This window comes from Rana temporaria, chromosome 13, assembly GCF_905171775.1.
Source record: "Rana temporaria chromosome 13, aRanTem1.1, whole genome shotgun sequence".
Classification (NCBI taxonomy): Eukaryota; Metazoa; Chordata; class Amphibia; order Anura; family Ranidae; genus Rana; species Rana temporaria.
The window spans coordinates 78,326,687-78,342,949 of NC_053501.1; the positions used below are offsets into that span (position 1 = coordinate 78,326,687).

The following is a 16,263-nucleotide window of genomic DNA, read 5'->3' on the forward strand; positions in this document are numbered from 1 at the left end:
ATGTCCTTATTTTTTCTGAGAAATTCTAACTTTCTGTTCTTCTGTCTGTAACTACACACTGTAATGCAAGGCGTGGAGAAAGCCTCTTGAAGGGGGAGGGGGCGAGCAGGAGTGTCAGGACGCCCACTAACACACAGCTCCCTTCTCTATCTGCAAAGTAGAGAGTGTACTGACACTCCTGCTTGCCCCCTCAAGAGGCTTTCTCCACACCAGGGAGAAAGCCTCGCATTACTGTGTGTAGTTACAGACAGAAGAACAGGAAGTGAGGATTTTTCAGAAGAAATAAGGACTTTTAAAACCAAAATCGAAGGATGAGGTAAGTGAAGGAGGACTGCACTAAGGTAAAGGAAGCTATTTAAACCTCTGGCTCAAATCACGTGCTTCAAAAAAAAAAAAGCTAAGGGGAGTGGAGCCCCTGAGCCCTGCATTTCGGGCCTCCACTGTTTGGGGAGTGTTTGAACGGTTCTGTCATTTTCTGTCCAACATTAGAAGCTTTTGCACACACAACTCTTCTAACTACTTGAAGACAGAGTCACTTCTGACATTTTGTTTACATGTGAAAAAAAGTAATTTTTTTTAAAGCCGGGGGCTGAGAGAATAACATTGTGGGTGTTGACATTTTTTATGTACAGTATTTGCGCAGCAGTTTTTCAAACACATTTTTTTTTTTTAAATGCACAAAAACTCAATATATTGCCCAATTGTCTGGTAACATATAAAATATGATGTTACACCAAGTAAACACATACCAAACCTGACACACTTTACAATTGTGCACACCCATGCAACAGTGACAAACTATGTACATTTTTAATATCCATAGGCAACACTTTAAAAGCTTTTACAGGTTACCACTTTAGAGTTACACAGGAGGTCTAGTGCTGGAATTACTGCTCTCAATTTGATATTTGTGGTGATACCTCACTTTTTACACAGTGGCGGTCCGTCTATAGATGGCGCTGGAGCGCCGCCCCCTCTGGTGGCTCCGCACCGCCACTGAAATAACATACATTCATGCATTGCATGAATGTATGTTATTGTAGCCAGCTGCCGCTGGTCTAAATCAGATGGCCGGAACTTGAGCGCTGACCACCTGAATAACGGCAGCTGGTTGGCTGTGCGGAAGTGCCTATCAGAGCCAGCGGCTCTGATAGGCTTTCCGAGTACAGCCCTCGTCTCCCGGAAGCTTATCCTCGGAAAGGAACGGGGGGGGGGGGGGGTGCAATCCTTGGATAAGACTGACGGCCGTCCCAGCCAATCAGGTTCACCGATTCTGGTTATCGGTAACCTGATTGGCTGAAGCGTCACCAAGGCGGGAGCAGACATCGAGGGACGTGGAAGGAGAAAGGTAAGTGCATTTTACAGGGCACAGCGGAGACAATGGGCACAGAGGCGACAAAGGGCACAGAGGCATCAATGGGCACAGAGGCATCAATGGGCACAGCGGCGACAATGGGCACAGAGGCATCAATGGGCACAGAGGGACAAAGGGCACAGTGGCATCAATGGGCACAGAGGTGACAATGGGCACAGTGGCAACAATTAAAGGGAACAGTGACATGCACAGTGGCAACAATGGGCACAGTGGTGACAATTGGCACAGTGGTGACAATTGGCACAGTGGCGACAATTGAGGGGCACAGTGGCTGCGCTTGATGGCATGGCACAGTGGCTGCATTTGATGGCATGGCACAGTGACTGCGTTTGATGGCATGGCACAGTGGTGATAATTGATGGCACAGTGACTGCGTTTGATGGCATGGCACAGTGGTGCGAATTGATGGCATAGTGACTGCATTTGATGGCATGGCACAGTGGTGACAATTGATGGCACAGTGGCTGCATTTGATGGGCACAGTGAGGCTGCAATTTTTTTTCTTTTTTCGTTTGCGCCCCCCCAAAAATTTTGAGCACCAGCCGCCACTGTTTTTACATAACGACACAGGACAAGCGTTTGCCTCTGTAAAAATACTTTATTTTGCTTTTTTGTTTATAATTTTTAATCTTTTTTTTTTTGTTATCACAGAGAATGTAAATAGTAATAGCAATATAGGCAGTAACAGGTACTCTTTTCTGAGAAATCTGGGGTCTATGACTCTAGAGCTCTCCTCCACCCTTAAACCATCTGATCACACCAAGATCGGTGTGATTTGATGCTTTCCCAATTTTTAAAATGGTGGTGTATATATCCAGCAAAACCAAAGTTATGAAAACAGGATTTTTTTTCTACTCGCCGTAAAATCCCTTTCTATGAGTTCATTGACAGACACAACACTTCTATTCTTGACCTTAGGGTTATATCACCACCTTCAGGAGTAGGACTAGGCAGAAACAAAAAAACAAGCACAGCACCCCCCATTCTGCTACCTGAAACTCAGTTTGTTACAAAGCAGTAGAAAAAAAAAAACAGGAGAGGTGGGTGCTGTGCCCGTCAATAAACTCTGAGAAAGGGATTTTACAGTGAGTAGGAAAAAATCCAATTTTCTCTTTTGTTCATTGACGGATACAGCATTTCAATTCTTGACCTTAGGAACGTCCCAAAGCAGTGGCACAATGAGGAATGGGAACACAGAAAAAAGGAAAAAATAACCTCCACCCAAACAGAACCCCCCGTAAGGGGAGTCAAAACCTCAGACAACCGCCTGCAAAACTTTGCAGCCGAAACACACATCCAAAGATGCCAAAACATCCACTCTGTAAAACTTTGAAAGTGTGTACTGACGACCAGGTAGCTGCCTTACACACTTGAGAAACAGACGCTTGATGTCAGAAAGCCCAGGAAGCACGAACCGCTCTGGTAGAATGCGCCGTGATGGGAAAGGGGGGCAACCACCCCCTAATGGCATAGACCTGGCAATAGTCTGTCTGATCCAACAAGAAATAGTGTCCAAAGAGGCCGCCAGGCCCTTCCTCGGGCCACCAAATAGGGAGACTTGCACGACAAGGCCGCCAGCTCAGAAACTTGCTGAGTGGACGTAATAGCCACTAGAAAGACAACCTTCTGAGAGAGCGTAAGGGGATCTCCCTAATGTTTTCGAACGGTGGCTTCTGAAGTACTGAGAGCACCAAATTTAGATCCCACAGAGGCAGAGGCGAGCGTACTGGGGGAGCCACGTGTTGAACCCCTTAAACAAAAGGTACGCACCAACAAGTGAGCAGCCAGAGCCGATAATTTCCCCTTGATAGTGCTCAAAGTTAGCTTCTGATCAACCCCACGCTGCAGGAACACAAGGATCTTGGATACCAAATAGGAATGCGGATGCCACCCCACAGCCTCACACAAAGAGATGTAAGCCTTGCAGGTGAAATGATATATCCTCCATGAAGTAGACTTGCGAGCCTCCAACATAGTGGGAATCACAGAACTCTGCAACCCCCGGTCTCTCAGCACCTGGCTTTCAATAGCCAGACCGTCAAAACCAGAGACGGTAAAGCAGGATGGAATATCAGTGCCTGAGATAGGGGTCCTCCCGCACTGGCAGTCACCAGGGGGCGTCTGCCACCATCCGTACCACGTTGGCATACCATGGATGCCAAATCCAATCTGGAGCGATTAGAATAACCGGTATCCTCTCGGCCTCTACCCTGCTCAGCATACAAGGGAGGAGCTTGAGAGGAGGGAAGGCATAAATGAGCCGATAATGCCCCCACGGCGCCACCAGCATGTCCAACGCATTCCGCCAATGGATCCCTTGTTCTGGCCACGAATCTCTGCACCTTCCGATTGAGCCAGAAGATCTATGTCTGGCGTGCCCCACTTTAGGCAAACAAGACAAAACACCTCCGGATGCAGCAACCACTCCGCCTGCCAGTTTTCTACGCCCAGAATGTAAAGGGCGGAGAGAGCCGGCACGTGAAGTTCTGCCCACTGTAGAATGTGAGAGAACTCCAGTACAGCTGCTGAGGCCCCCCGGTGGTTGACGTAAGCCACTGCCGTGGCATTGTCCAACTGGATGCTGACCGGACGACCGCACAGCAGCTGCTTCCAACTGGAGAGACATAACCTGATCGCACGCAACTCCAGGACGTTGATCGATATGCAAGTCTCTTCAGAGGCCCAGAACCCCTCCAGCCAATCAGGCTGGCATCCATCGTGATCACCGTGGATCACCAATGGAGAGGAAGAAACGACTTCCCGGTCCTTTGGACCGGAGACCGTAGCCACCAAAGAAGCGAGGCCCTGGTCAGACGGCCCACGCGGATCTAACATTTCAGAGATGCCGGGTATTCGTCCCATTTGGACAGGATCTTCCTCTGCAAGACCCGGGTGTGAAACTGGGCATACGGGACTGCCTCAAAAATGGATACCATGAGGCCCAGAACCGGCATGCAGAAACACAGAGATGACCACGTGCTGAACAGCAGCAACCGCACCGCGGAGTGAAGGGTCTGAAACTTGATTGGCAGAAGAAAAACCCTTCTCCATGCAGAGTCCAGAATCAAGTATTCCAGGCGTTGAGCCGGGAGCAACACTGACTTCTGGAGGTTCAACACCCAGCCAAACTCTTGCAAGGCTTACAGGGCTATCGCCACATTGTCCCTCAGTTCTGAAGCCGACGCCGCATGCAGGAGGAGATCGTCCAGGTAACCCATGACCGCGATCCCCCGCTGTCTCAGCAACGCCAGAACCAGTGCTAGCACCTTGGTGAAGACCCGGGAGCCGAGGCCAGGCCAAAGGGAAGTGCCACAAACTGATAGTGTGCGTCCCCAACCACAGAAAAAACGCTGGTGCCTGACACAGATGGGGACATGCAAGTACGCGGCTACTCCCCTTTTCCCCTAAGCGTCCTTGATTTCCAGGAAATCCCCCTGATGAAGTGTGGCCGCCACAGAACAAATGGACTCCATCCTAAACCTCTGTACCTTCACAAAACAATTGAGGGCCTTGAGATCCAGGATCGGACAGACCCCTTCCTTCTTGGGAACTCTGAACAGATTGGAGTAGAAACCCCAAAGCTGGTACAGGAACTATCACCCCCCGAAGGAGCAAGTCCTGCATCACCCCAAACAGAGCCGGACGATGAGACGGAGGAAGATGAAGATTGGAGGAAAAAACCTGTCTGGTGGACAGGAAACAAACAAGATTTTGTATCTCAACAAAATGAGTTTGCAGACCCACTGGTCAGAAACAAGGGAAGTCCACAAACCACCGAAGGCGACCCCCCCCCACCCGCAAGTCAGGCGGGAGTAAACCTTCATGCGGAAGAGGGCTTGTCCGCAGTTTTGTTTGTCTTTTGATGCCAAGGACGCTTTGGTCCCCCCGCAGGAGCCTTGTTGGGCTGGGAACTCTTGCCCGCAGATCTGGGCAGACAAAAAAAATGCTTGTGAGCGGAAAAAGAGGGGCCCTGCCTGCGACGGGGCTCCTTGCCCTTTTTGCTTGTGGGAGAAACCCACTTTTCCCCCCAGTAATTTATTTTATAATGTCATCCAGAGTGGCCCCAAATAGTCGCCCACCTGGAAAGCACTTAAGCCAAAGCAACCAGCGAAGCACCACAGCCGAGCCCTTGCACCAACTGGTCTGCCAGTTTCACACAGACCGGAGAAACTTGCTCATTACCCAACTGGCGGTGTAATAGACCATTTCTTCAACAGACTCTCCTCAAAAGGGTACCACACCGAAAAACGCCTCAGGACTGAAAAGGACCGCTGCGGACCTTCCCAACCCTTGTAAACAAACCTATTGAAATAAGACAGGTAAGGAAACACCTCAGCGGTGTGGACCGACTTATGAGACCCAAAGGGGACCGACACCTCTTCAGACACCCCCGCCGGATCCTCAATTTTCAAGGTATCGTGCACCACCATAATGAGTGCGCTCACCAGCGCTTTGTCATGCGCATCGATGGACGCAGAGGATTCCTCCTCGCTATCCGAATGATCAGGGCCCACATCATCTGAGCCCTCCAGGCAGGGGCCACCCACTACGGCAGAGCCCGACTCTGGATCAGTGTCCTCCCCAGAAAACAAAGAGGGTAGGGGGCATTTTTTACCCGCCTTGCGCCTGTACACCACTTCAACCCGGGAGATGAAAGATTCCAGGACCGACAAATCGTCCAGGGGGACAGCAGATCCAGAGGGACCAGCTGCCGTCACTGGGGTGTCTCAGGCGCCATGGAAGTCCCACGCTCGACTGGACACTACCAGGGACTGAACACCCACAAGGGAGAGAAAGAAGGGAAACACCCCCCTAGCTGATGCAGACTGGGGGAACCCCAGAAGGACTCACCACCCTGACTCAACCTCAGAGTAGCAGTGTTGTGTGCGGTCCATCCTCCTGCAGACAGAAACCACGAGGAGATCCGTGCTCGTGACAGGCTCCAGGTGTAACATTCAGCACTAGAGGGCCAGCAGAAGTCTCCCATGGAGAGCCCAGAGACCGCCCGGAGGGGAACCCACAAAGGTCAGGTAGGGGCCCAACACATCCTAGAGACACCCACAGCGACGGCCAGGCAGCACAATAGGGGAGCAGGGGAGGGAGAGGAGAGTCCCCAGAGAGTACCCAGCTGCTCCAACCACGCCCAGACCGGGCCAGTGGAGCTTGTACTTACCCATCCAGCAGGGACTGCGGGTCACACTCCCAAGACAGATCCACATCCCGCCGAAACGGAGTGATTGTCATCCATGGTGACACTGTGAACCAGACTTCAGATGCCTGGTCATAAGTGTCCCTGTGAGGCGTCTAGCCCGCCGGCCACCCTGGTCCAGGATGGGGCTCATCACGGGATGGGGGAAGTTAGGAAAAGCAGCATGCTGTCTGCAAAAAGGCCACAATTATGGGTCTGGGCTCTACACGAGACTCCATGGATGTTGGGGTTGGAGTGTATATCGATCGCCGGAGTTTCAATGGCGATGGCAAAGATTAAGGGGGAGAGGGGGCATCCCTGTCTGGTGCCCCTGGAAATACTAAACGGTTTCGAGTAATGTTCTTGGAGGCAAATAATCGCTTTCGGGGAGGTAGTGTAAAATGCCTAAGAAACGTTCACCAAAACCCCATTGTTCCATGAGAGTGAATATGTAGGGCCATTTGACGGAGTCAAACACCTTGTGTAAATCTAGGGATAGAAGCATCCTTTCTCGTTTGGGGCCTCCACCCCAACCCAATTGAAGTAGGGAGACTACATCAATGGCCCTCCTAATTTGGTCTGCCCCCTGTCTACCCGGGATAAACCCTACTTGGTCCTTACGGATGTATCTACCAATGAAGGAGGCAAGGCGATTGGCTAAATTTTTTGTCAATATCTTGAGGTTTTTGTTTATAGGAGATAAGAACATTGGATAATCCAGGTCTTTTTCTCTCCTGTTCCAAGCCAACAAGATGTCTTTCTATAGCGGCATTGGAATGGAACTGGGCATAGGACACCGCCTCAAATGAGGCTACCATCCTCCCTAGAAGACTTATACTGAGTCAAATAGAGGGTTGTCTGGTGTCTTCGGAGCACAGATCCTTGCGGGTGGAAAGAATACTCTTGCCTGGACTGTATCTAGGGTCAGACCTAGCTACTTTAGACTTTGAGCTGGTCTCAAGTTTGATTTTTCGGTATTTATGAGCCAGCCTAAGCTTTCCAAATACTGCACTGTGCATGTTATGCTCTGTTCTAGAGCTTGTAGTGAGTGATCAGAAGCAGGAGGTAGTCCAGATACCCGAGCACCAGAATCCATTGGGTCCTTAAAAGACCCAGTACTGGTGCTAGGACCTTTGTGAACACCTGGGGGGCTGTAGCAAGCCCGAAGGGTAGAGCCCTGAACTGAAAGTGACGTTCCTCTCCTGCAAATCGTAGGAACCTCTGATGAGGCTGAAAGATAAGTAGGTGTAGATACGTGTCCTTTATATCGATGGAGGCTAGAAAGTCTCCCATCTGGAGTGAGGCTACTACTGAGTGGAGGACAGACTCCATCGAAAAGGACTTGATCAGTAGATACTGGTTCAGGGATGTTAGGTCCAAGATGGGCCTTGTGTACCCGTCTGGTTCTTGAAGAATAAAAAAAGGTTTGAGTAAAACCTTGCGCCCCTTTCGGGTACAGGAACCTTTACAATCACTCCTTGATGCACTAAATGATATAGTGCCTGAGGTAATAAGTCTTTTTGGAGGATCTGAAGGAATGTTGGATCTTAAAATCCTCTGAGGGGGAACCTCTCGCAACTCCAGCTTGTAAACTTGGGATATAGTTGAGGTGACCCACTCGTCCTGAACTATTGTTCTCCAAATGTCCGCAAAGGGCAGCAGCCTTCCCCCTACCTGACGGAGTGGGGGTGTCTCCTCAAAAGGAGGGCTTGGTGCTTGGTTTAGAAGAATTTTGGACCCAAGTTTTTTTTTGGATATATATGTCACAGTCTCGCTATGCCTCATGGGACTTGTAGTTTGGCAACAGCTGGAGGTCCGCTAATTGCATATTCCTGATTTAGAAGAAGAAGCAAAGGCCCATTTTACCGCCTGTCTGCTGAACTCCACCGATGAAAGAGCTCGACTCGGTAGATTTTTCAGAAACTTATGTTGGGATGACCAAGTCGCTGCCCTGAAAATAGTTTCAATTGACACATTCGCTCTTGCCGCCCAAGAGGCAGAAACCGCTCTGGTGGAGTGCACCCAGATTGTCAAAGGGGGTCACAGTCCCTTTGCCCTGTACACCTTGTGGATGAGTCCAACGATTCATGAGGCAATCGTTCTTGCGGACGCCTCTATGCCTTTGTTTTTAACCTAGGGAATTATAAACAACCTGGTAGAGTCCCTGAAGGATGCCATAGCCTGCAGATGGCATCTCAAAGTGGAGGCAATGTCCAGCTCATGAAGAGAACCGGAGTCCTGTTCTGAAAATGTTGGAAGTGCCCAAGTTTTCGACATGTTCGAGAATGATGTGACCTCGGGGCTAAATACTCGAGTTCCACTCTGTCAGGATAGAATATGATATGATTATATAAAAAATCAAGGGTGCAATCAGCGCAAAAATAAATAAAATAAATAATAATAGTGGTAATAGTAAAAAAAAACTCCCCCAATAATGCAAGCTGAACAAACACGGAGAGGATATTCACAACAATCCAGAAAATTGCAAAGATAAAGAAAGAAAAGGTGCAGCGCAAAATTCAAGAATATATATATATATATATATATATAAAGATTAATTAATATAAAAGTGAAAAAAATTATAATAAAAAGTCCAAAATGTGTGAAACGAATTCCAAAAATTCCAGATTACAGGAATCTTCACCAGGTGATGATTAAAATCCAACCTCAAAGTGATCCCTCCACCAGTAAGAATGGGTACTCTCACCTCCAAACATGGACCCCATGAGGAAGTTGCAATAACGTAACGCGTACGGGGGGAAGGAGCCTGGAGACACGTCGCTCGTTGCCATCCTTTGAAAGATCTTTGAATGATCTATTCCGTGAGTGTTTACATCTTTATACTGCCGTTTTCTTTCTTGGCTAATGTGAATAGCCTGTGTTGCATTACTTTTAAATAAATGTTTTAGCTCATCAGAGAGCACTTAGATCTGAATATCTTTTTTCATGTATGGTCCGTTTACCACTGACTTATGAGGAATTGATCCATGTATCCTGCTTGCTGGCTTTCCATGCTGGGAAATCTGCTTAATTTGACCACCTGGTAAAAAAGGGGTCCATGTTTGGAGGTGAGAGTACCCATTCTTACTGGTGGAGGGATCACTTTGAGTTTGGACTTTAATCATCACCTGGTGAAGATTCCTGTAATCTGGCATTTTTGGAATTTGTTTCACACATTTTGGACTTTTTATTATTATATTTTTTTCACTTTTATATTAATTAATCTTTATATATATATATTGTACAGGACGCCAGGGTTGGGTCCTGGATGGACGCTACATAGCGCCAATTTTCAGAGTCTAGTCCCTTCTGGCCCCAGGCTTTCAGGCACACAGGGGGTTAACAACTCCCAGGAAGTCAGCTAAAAGGAGAGGAAGTGCTGACAGAGGGGGGAGGAGTGTGGAAGTGAAGGTGTCTGCAGAAGTTGTATGCTGCTGAGAAGGACTGGAATACATACCAAACCGTATGTGCCTGTGTTTTGTTTTGTTTGCTGTGCTGAAGGTAAAACAGACTTTTTCATTTGTGCTGAAGACAAGCAGGACTTTTGTTTTGATGAATTTTCCCTATGCTGAAGAAAGCGTTGTTTTGTTTGGTTTGGTTTTCAAATAAAACCCCCTTTTTATTCACTATTACGGTTTAAGCACTTGTCTCGCTGAGCTAAAGAACCCCCAAAGTTCACAACTGGTGTCGAATGCGGGCAAAGTGCATTTGCAGGCGCAAAAACCGTTTAAAACTGACATTTAAAGAGACAGTATACTTATGGCATGTCTTGGGTGAAGTCAGCCCAGGCGTTACAAACAGCAGACAAAGGCATGGAGGAGGTCGTTAAGGCTTTGGCACAAGCCACTGTGACCCAGCAGCAAGCGTCAGCAGAGTCAAACCGTCGCCATGAGGAAGCGATGGCTCAGCAGCAGCAGGCCCTGGCACAGGCTATAGCTGCGCAGCAGGAAAATACACGGCTGCTATCCGCCCAGTTTACGGCCCAGCAGGAGTCCACTCAAGCACAGGTGGCTGCCTTGCAGGAGGCCGTACAGCAGCTGGCTCAGGGACAAGCGCAAGCGGTCATTGCCACTAGCAACCCAGTGTCTGTGAGGGCCAGCCATTTTTTGCAAAAACTAATGCCCAGCGATGACGTGGAAGCCTTTCTCACCACCTTTGAAAGGATAGCAGAGAGAGAGGGGTGGCCCCGGGACCAATGGGCAGGCATTATCTCCCCTTTTCTCACTGGTGACCCGCAAAAAGCCTATTTTGACCTCCCAGCTGAGCACATCAGGGACTATGAGCGTCTAAAAACCGAGATCCTGGCCCGCCTGGGAGTGACCACAGCCGTCCGGGCTCAAAGGGTGCATCGCTGGCGGTACAAACCTGACCAACCACTCAGGTCCCAAATGCATGAACTAATTCAGTTAGTTAAAAAATGGCTGCAGCCAGAAAAGTTGTCAGGTCCACAAATGGTGGAACGAGTGGTGATGGACCGGTACCTACGGTCCCTACAAGATGACCTACAGCGCTGGGTAAGCCATGGAAACCCTACTAATGCTGACCAGCTGGTCGAGCTGGTCGAACGGTACACCGTGGTGGAGGACCTGCTTGGGCCTGCCAAGCGTCGGGAACCCACGCCAAGGACACTCAGACCAGCCACCACCCCAAGGAGAGAAGCCTTGCCAGACGTTGGCGTCCGCAGGTTTACACCGTCTGCTATAGAACCACGGAGGTCGGTTCCTGTGCCAAAGATGGGGGACATACAGTGTTGGCGCTGTTGGTCCTGGGGGCATACCCGGGCACAGTGCCCGCTTCAGGAGGAGCCTATGGAGTGCGAGATTGCCCGAAGAAGCTCTTTTTATGTGCAAAGAGCGTGTGCCACGCATCTTGACCTAGCTTCCGGACGGTTTGAGTGCGAAGTGTGGGTGAACCACCTTCCTGCCAGGGCTCTACTGGACTCCGGCAGCATGGTCACACTCGTACATGCCAGGGTGCTTGGGAGGATAGGCCCAGTAACTAAGACTCTACGGGTAGTATGTATCCATGGGGACACCAAGGAGTACCCCTTGGTCCCGGTAACTGTGTCCTATGGCCATACCTTGGTTACCCAGGAGGTTGGGGTGGTAAAAAGCTTGATACATGACATCATAGTGGGGCGGGACTGTCCACTAATTTTGGAACTATGGGATCAGGTACAGACGGGTCTGCCAGGAGAACTGGGGACACTGAGCTTGGAAGGGACAGAGTCTGGGGGATCCGGGCCTGAAACCTCCACAACACACCCCTCTAATGTGGAAATACCTGTTGGTGGTAATGACGTTGCAGAGAATCTTCGTTCTAATAATAGTGGTCCTGTGTCAGGTCTCAAAACCGAGTTGAACTCTGAGGGGGGGGGGGGGGAAGTCTCCCCATTACAAGTCATGCTGGGGGAGGATGACGAGGAGCTCTCCCCGGTTGAGGAGGGTGAGGGGGAAACGTCCCCAAGGCTAGTGCATCCAGACCTGGATGTACCCAGGGGTGCGTTTGGCACCGCCCAGTTACAGGATCCTACCTTAGTGAACGCTCGAGAGCAGGTTTCTGTCATTGATGGGGTTTCACAAATACCAGGTGCAGATCAGAGGTTTCCTCATTTTGCGTTGAAGGGGGACCTAGTCTATCGTGTGGCTGAGAGCCGAGGGGAACCCATAGAGCAGTTGCTGGTCCCTCAACCGTATAGGCGGATGCTCCTTGATCTAGCCCACAACGACGCACTGGGAGGACACCTGGGGGCGGAGAAAACGGAGACCAGGATAACCGACCGGTTTTACTGGCCAGGGGTGAAGGCTGAGGTTAAAAGATATTGTGAGTCTTGTCCTGTTTGCCAGATAACTGCCCCAGTGCCCCGCTATAGAAACCCCCTAGTACCCTTGCCAATTATTGAGGTCCCATTTGAGCGGATCGCTATGGATCTTGTGGGACCCCTGGTAAAGTCGGCAAGGGGGTACCAATACATATTGGTCATCCTAGACTACGCCACTAGATACCCAGAAGCAGTCCCATTGAGAAAAACGTCCTCTAAGGCCATTGCCCGGGAGTTATTTCAAATGTTCTCACGTACTGGGTTCCCCAAGGAAATACTAACGGATCAGGGCACCCCTTTTATGTCAAAGGTGATGGCGGACTTGTGCAGGCTGTTTCAGATTAAGCAGTTGCGGACGTCCGTCTATCACCCGCAGACCGATGGCCTAGTTGAGAGGTTTAACAAAACTCTAAAGTCCATGTTAAAAAGAGTGGTCCAGAAAGACGGGAAAGATTGGGACATGTTACTCCCTGCCCTGTTGTTCGCTATCCGGGAGGTACCACAGGCATCCACGGGTTTCTCGCCATTTGAGCTAGTGTATGGACGAAGGCCCCCGGGGGTTGCTTGATCTGGTAAAGGAAACGTGGGAAAGTGAGTCCTCCCCGCACAAAACCGTGGTAGAGCATATTTCTCAAATGCGAGAAAGGGTGGCTAAAGTGATGCCGATGGTGAGAGAGCACATGCAGAAGGCTCAGGATGCCCAAAGAAGGGTATATAACCGGTCGGCTAAAGTGAGACAGTTACAAGTAGGAGACAGGGTAGCTGTCCTAATACCCACAGTGGAGAGCAAGTTCTTGGCCAAGTGGCAAGGTCCATTTGAAGTAGTAGAGAAAGTGGGTGAGGTAAACTATAAGGTACACCAACCAGGAAAAAGAAAACCCTACCAGATTTATCACATAAATTTGTTGAAGCTCTGGAGAGACAGAGAACCGGTGTCCGCGGTGGTGGCGGTACAGTCAGGGGACCATGTAGGGATCGACCTGGTGCAGGTTGCGGCTACCCTAACTAGGCCCCAAACCCAGCAAGTAAAAGAATTTCTGCAAAGAAATAGGGACATGTTTTCAGGGTTGCCAGGGCTCACCAACATCATTGAGCATGACATCGTGACCGAGCCCAAGGTGAAAATCCGGCTTAAACCCTACCGCATCCCAGAAGCTCATAGAGTGTCAGTGTCTGGAGAGGTTAAAAGGATGCTCGAACTTGGGGTCATCGAAGAGTCGCAGAGCGAGTGGTCCAGTCCGATCGTGTTGGTGCCCAAACCCAATGGTACTCTCCGCTTCTGCAACGATTTTAGAAAACTCAACGAGGTCTCCAAGTTCGATGCATACCCCATGCCACGGGTAGATGAGCTGATTGAGAGATTGGGTCCTGCCAGGTACATCACCACGCTGGACCTCACAAAAGGTTACTGGCAGATTCCCCTGACCAAGGAGGCCAGGGAGAAAACAGCTTTCTCTACCCCGGAAGGTCACTTCCAGTATAAAAGAATGCCGTTTGGTCTTCACTCCGCCCCCGCCACATTCCAAAGGGCCATGGACAAAACTTTACGTCCACACCAACGGTATGCCTCCGTTTACCTGGATGACATAGTCATTTTCAGCACGGACTGGGATTCCCATCTTCCCCGGGTACAGGCAGTGGTAGACTCCTTGAGAAGAGCAGGGTTCACCATCAATCCGGAGAAGTGTGCGGTTGGGGTGGAGGAAGCCAAGTACCTAGGATACATTGTAGGTAGAGGGTTAGTGAAGCCCCAAATGAGCAAGGTAGAGGCCATACAGGGCTGGCCCCGCCCCCTAACAAAGAAACAGGTCAGAGCGTTTTTAGGCCTAGTTGGGTACTATAGGAGGTTTGTCCCCAACTTTGCCACCATTGCGGCACCGCTAACTGACCTCACCAAAGGCCGAAAGTCGGTCATGATCAAATGGAATGCCGAGGCTGAAAAAGCTTTTCAAATGCTTAAGACAGCACTCTGCCAGGATCCGGTGCTTGTGGCGCCAGATTTTTCTAAGGATTTTGTAGTGCAGACAGATGCCTCAAGTGAAGGGCTAGGAGCAGTTCTGTCTCAAGAAATCAACGGAGAGGAGCACCCGATAGTTTTTCTTAGTAGGAAACTGACGCCAGCTGAGAAAAACTATGCGGTGGTGGAACGCGAATGTCTTGCCATCAAGTGGGCTTTGGACTCCCTACGTTATTTTCTCCTAGGTAGGAGGTTTCGCCTTATATCGGACCATGCTCCTCTTACGTGGATGAGACAGAACAAACACACCAATGCCAGGGTAACAAGATGGTTTCTGTCTCTGCAGGAGTTCAACTTTATGGTAGAGCACAGACCCGGGAGACAGCATCAGAATGCCGATGCCCTCTCCCGAGTCCACTGTATGATGGCGAGTGGTGCCTCCAACACCTCCGCGTTGAGGCAGAGGGGGGGATATGTACAGGACGCCAGGGTTGGGTCCTGGATGGACGCTACATAGCGCCAATTTTCAGAGTCTAGTCCCTTCTGGCCCCAGGCTTTCAGGCACACGGGGGGTTAACAACTCCCAGGAAGTCAGCTAAAAGGAGAGGAAGTGCTGACAGAGGGGGGAGGAGTGTGGAAGTGAAGGTGTCTGCAGAAGTTGTATGCTGCTGAGAAGGACTGGAATACTTACCAAACCGTATGTGCCTGTGTTTTGTTTTGTTTGCTGTGCTGAAGGTAAAACAGACTTTTTCATTTGTGCTGAAGACAAGCAGGACTTTTGTTTTGATGAATTTTCCCTATGCTGAAGAAAGCGTTGGTTTGTTTTTCAAATAAAAACCCCTTTTTATTCACTATTACGGTTTAAGCACTTGTCTCGCTGAGCTAAAAAAAACCCCAAAGTTCACAATATATATATATATATATATATATATATATATATATATATATATATATATATATATATATATATATATATATATATATATTCTTATTGAATTTTGCGCTGCACTTTTTCTTTCTTTATGATATGATTATAATCTGCTCCTAAGCTTGGAGTTCAGAAAACATGTCTGCCAGAAGTTATGGCTATCAAGGATAGCTTCATGGTTAGATTCCAAAGCGATGCTGACTCCGAAGAGGCAAGAGGTGGATTGGCTAAGGACTCTAGGATGATAGCAAGGTCCCGAGTGGGAAAAGATTGTTTAGTTGGTGGTCGGATCTTTTGACAGCTTTGAAAAATTGGATTATTAATGAATCCTCGGCCCATCTTTTACTGCTTGCCGCTGAAATTGCCGCTACCTGCACCTTTAGTGTACTTAAGCAAGACCTAGGTCTAAGCCTGCCTGCAATAATTCGAGAAGTTGAAAGGAGGATGGAGAATCTGGATCGCAGCTTCTGCCAATCATGAAGGCCCTGAATTTGTTGCACACCTTATCGTATATACTGTTTGTGGATGGCTTTCTTGCCCTGAGCAGGGCTGCAATAACTTCGTTGGGACACCCTAGGGATTGGAACCTTTCCCTTTTATCTGCCAGATGTGAAGATTCAACCTGTGAGGATCTGGATGGGTGCGACATACCTATGACAGGAGAAAGGTATTATTGGAACCTTGACTGAAGGCTGGGTATTCAGGTACATTGCTGTGGGAAACCAAGGATGTCTTGGCCAGTGCAGTAGGACTGTTATAACTATTGTGGTTTCTACCATAAGGCTCAACAGGAGTTTTGGAATGAGAGGCCATAGAGAGAAGGCATAGGCCAGATTGCATGCCCAGGGGCTGAGAGAGCATCTACTGCCTCCGCTTGGGGATGAGGAAGCCTTGAGATGAACTTTGAAAGCTTAGTATTGAATGCTGTTGCAAATAGGTCCAGCTCGAGGGGACCCCACTGGTCCACTATCTAGTTGAAAACTTTCGGGTGCAG

At 49.3% G+C, this 16,263-nt stretch overlaps 1 protein-coding gene across 2 annotated transcripts in view; it reads right to left on the bottom strand.

Moving 5' to 3' along the window:
- The window catches only part of ZFYVE26 (zinc finger FYVE-type containing 26), a 499,004-nt gene that overhangs the window by 217,781 nt on the left and 264,960 nt on the right, over window positions 1–16,263 (bottom strand). The gene's annotated exons all lie outside the window — the stretch shown is intronic.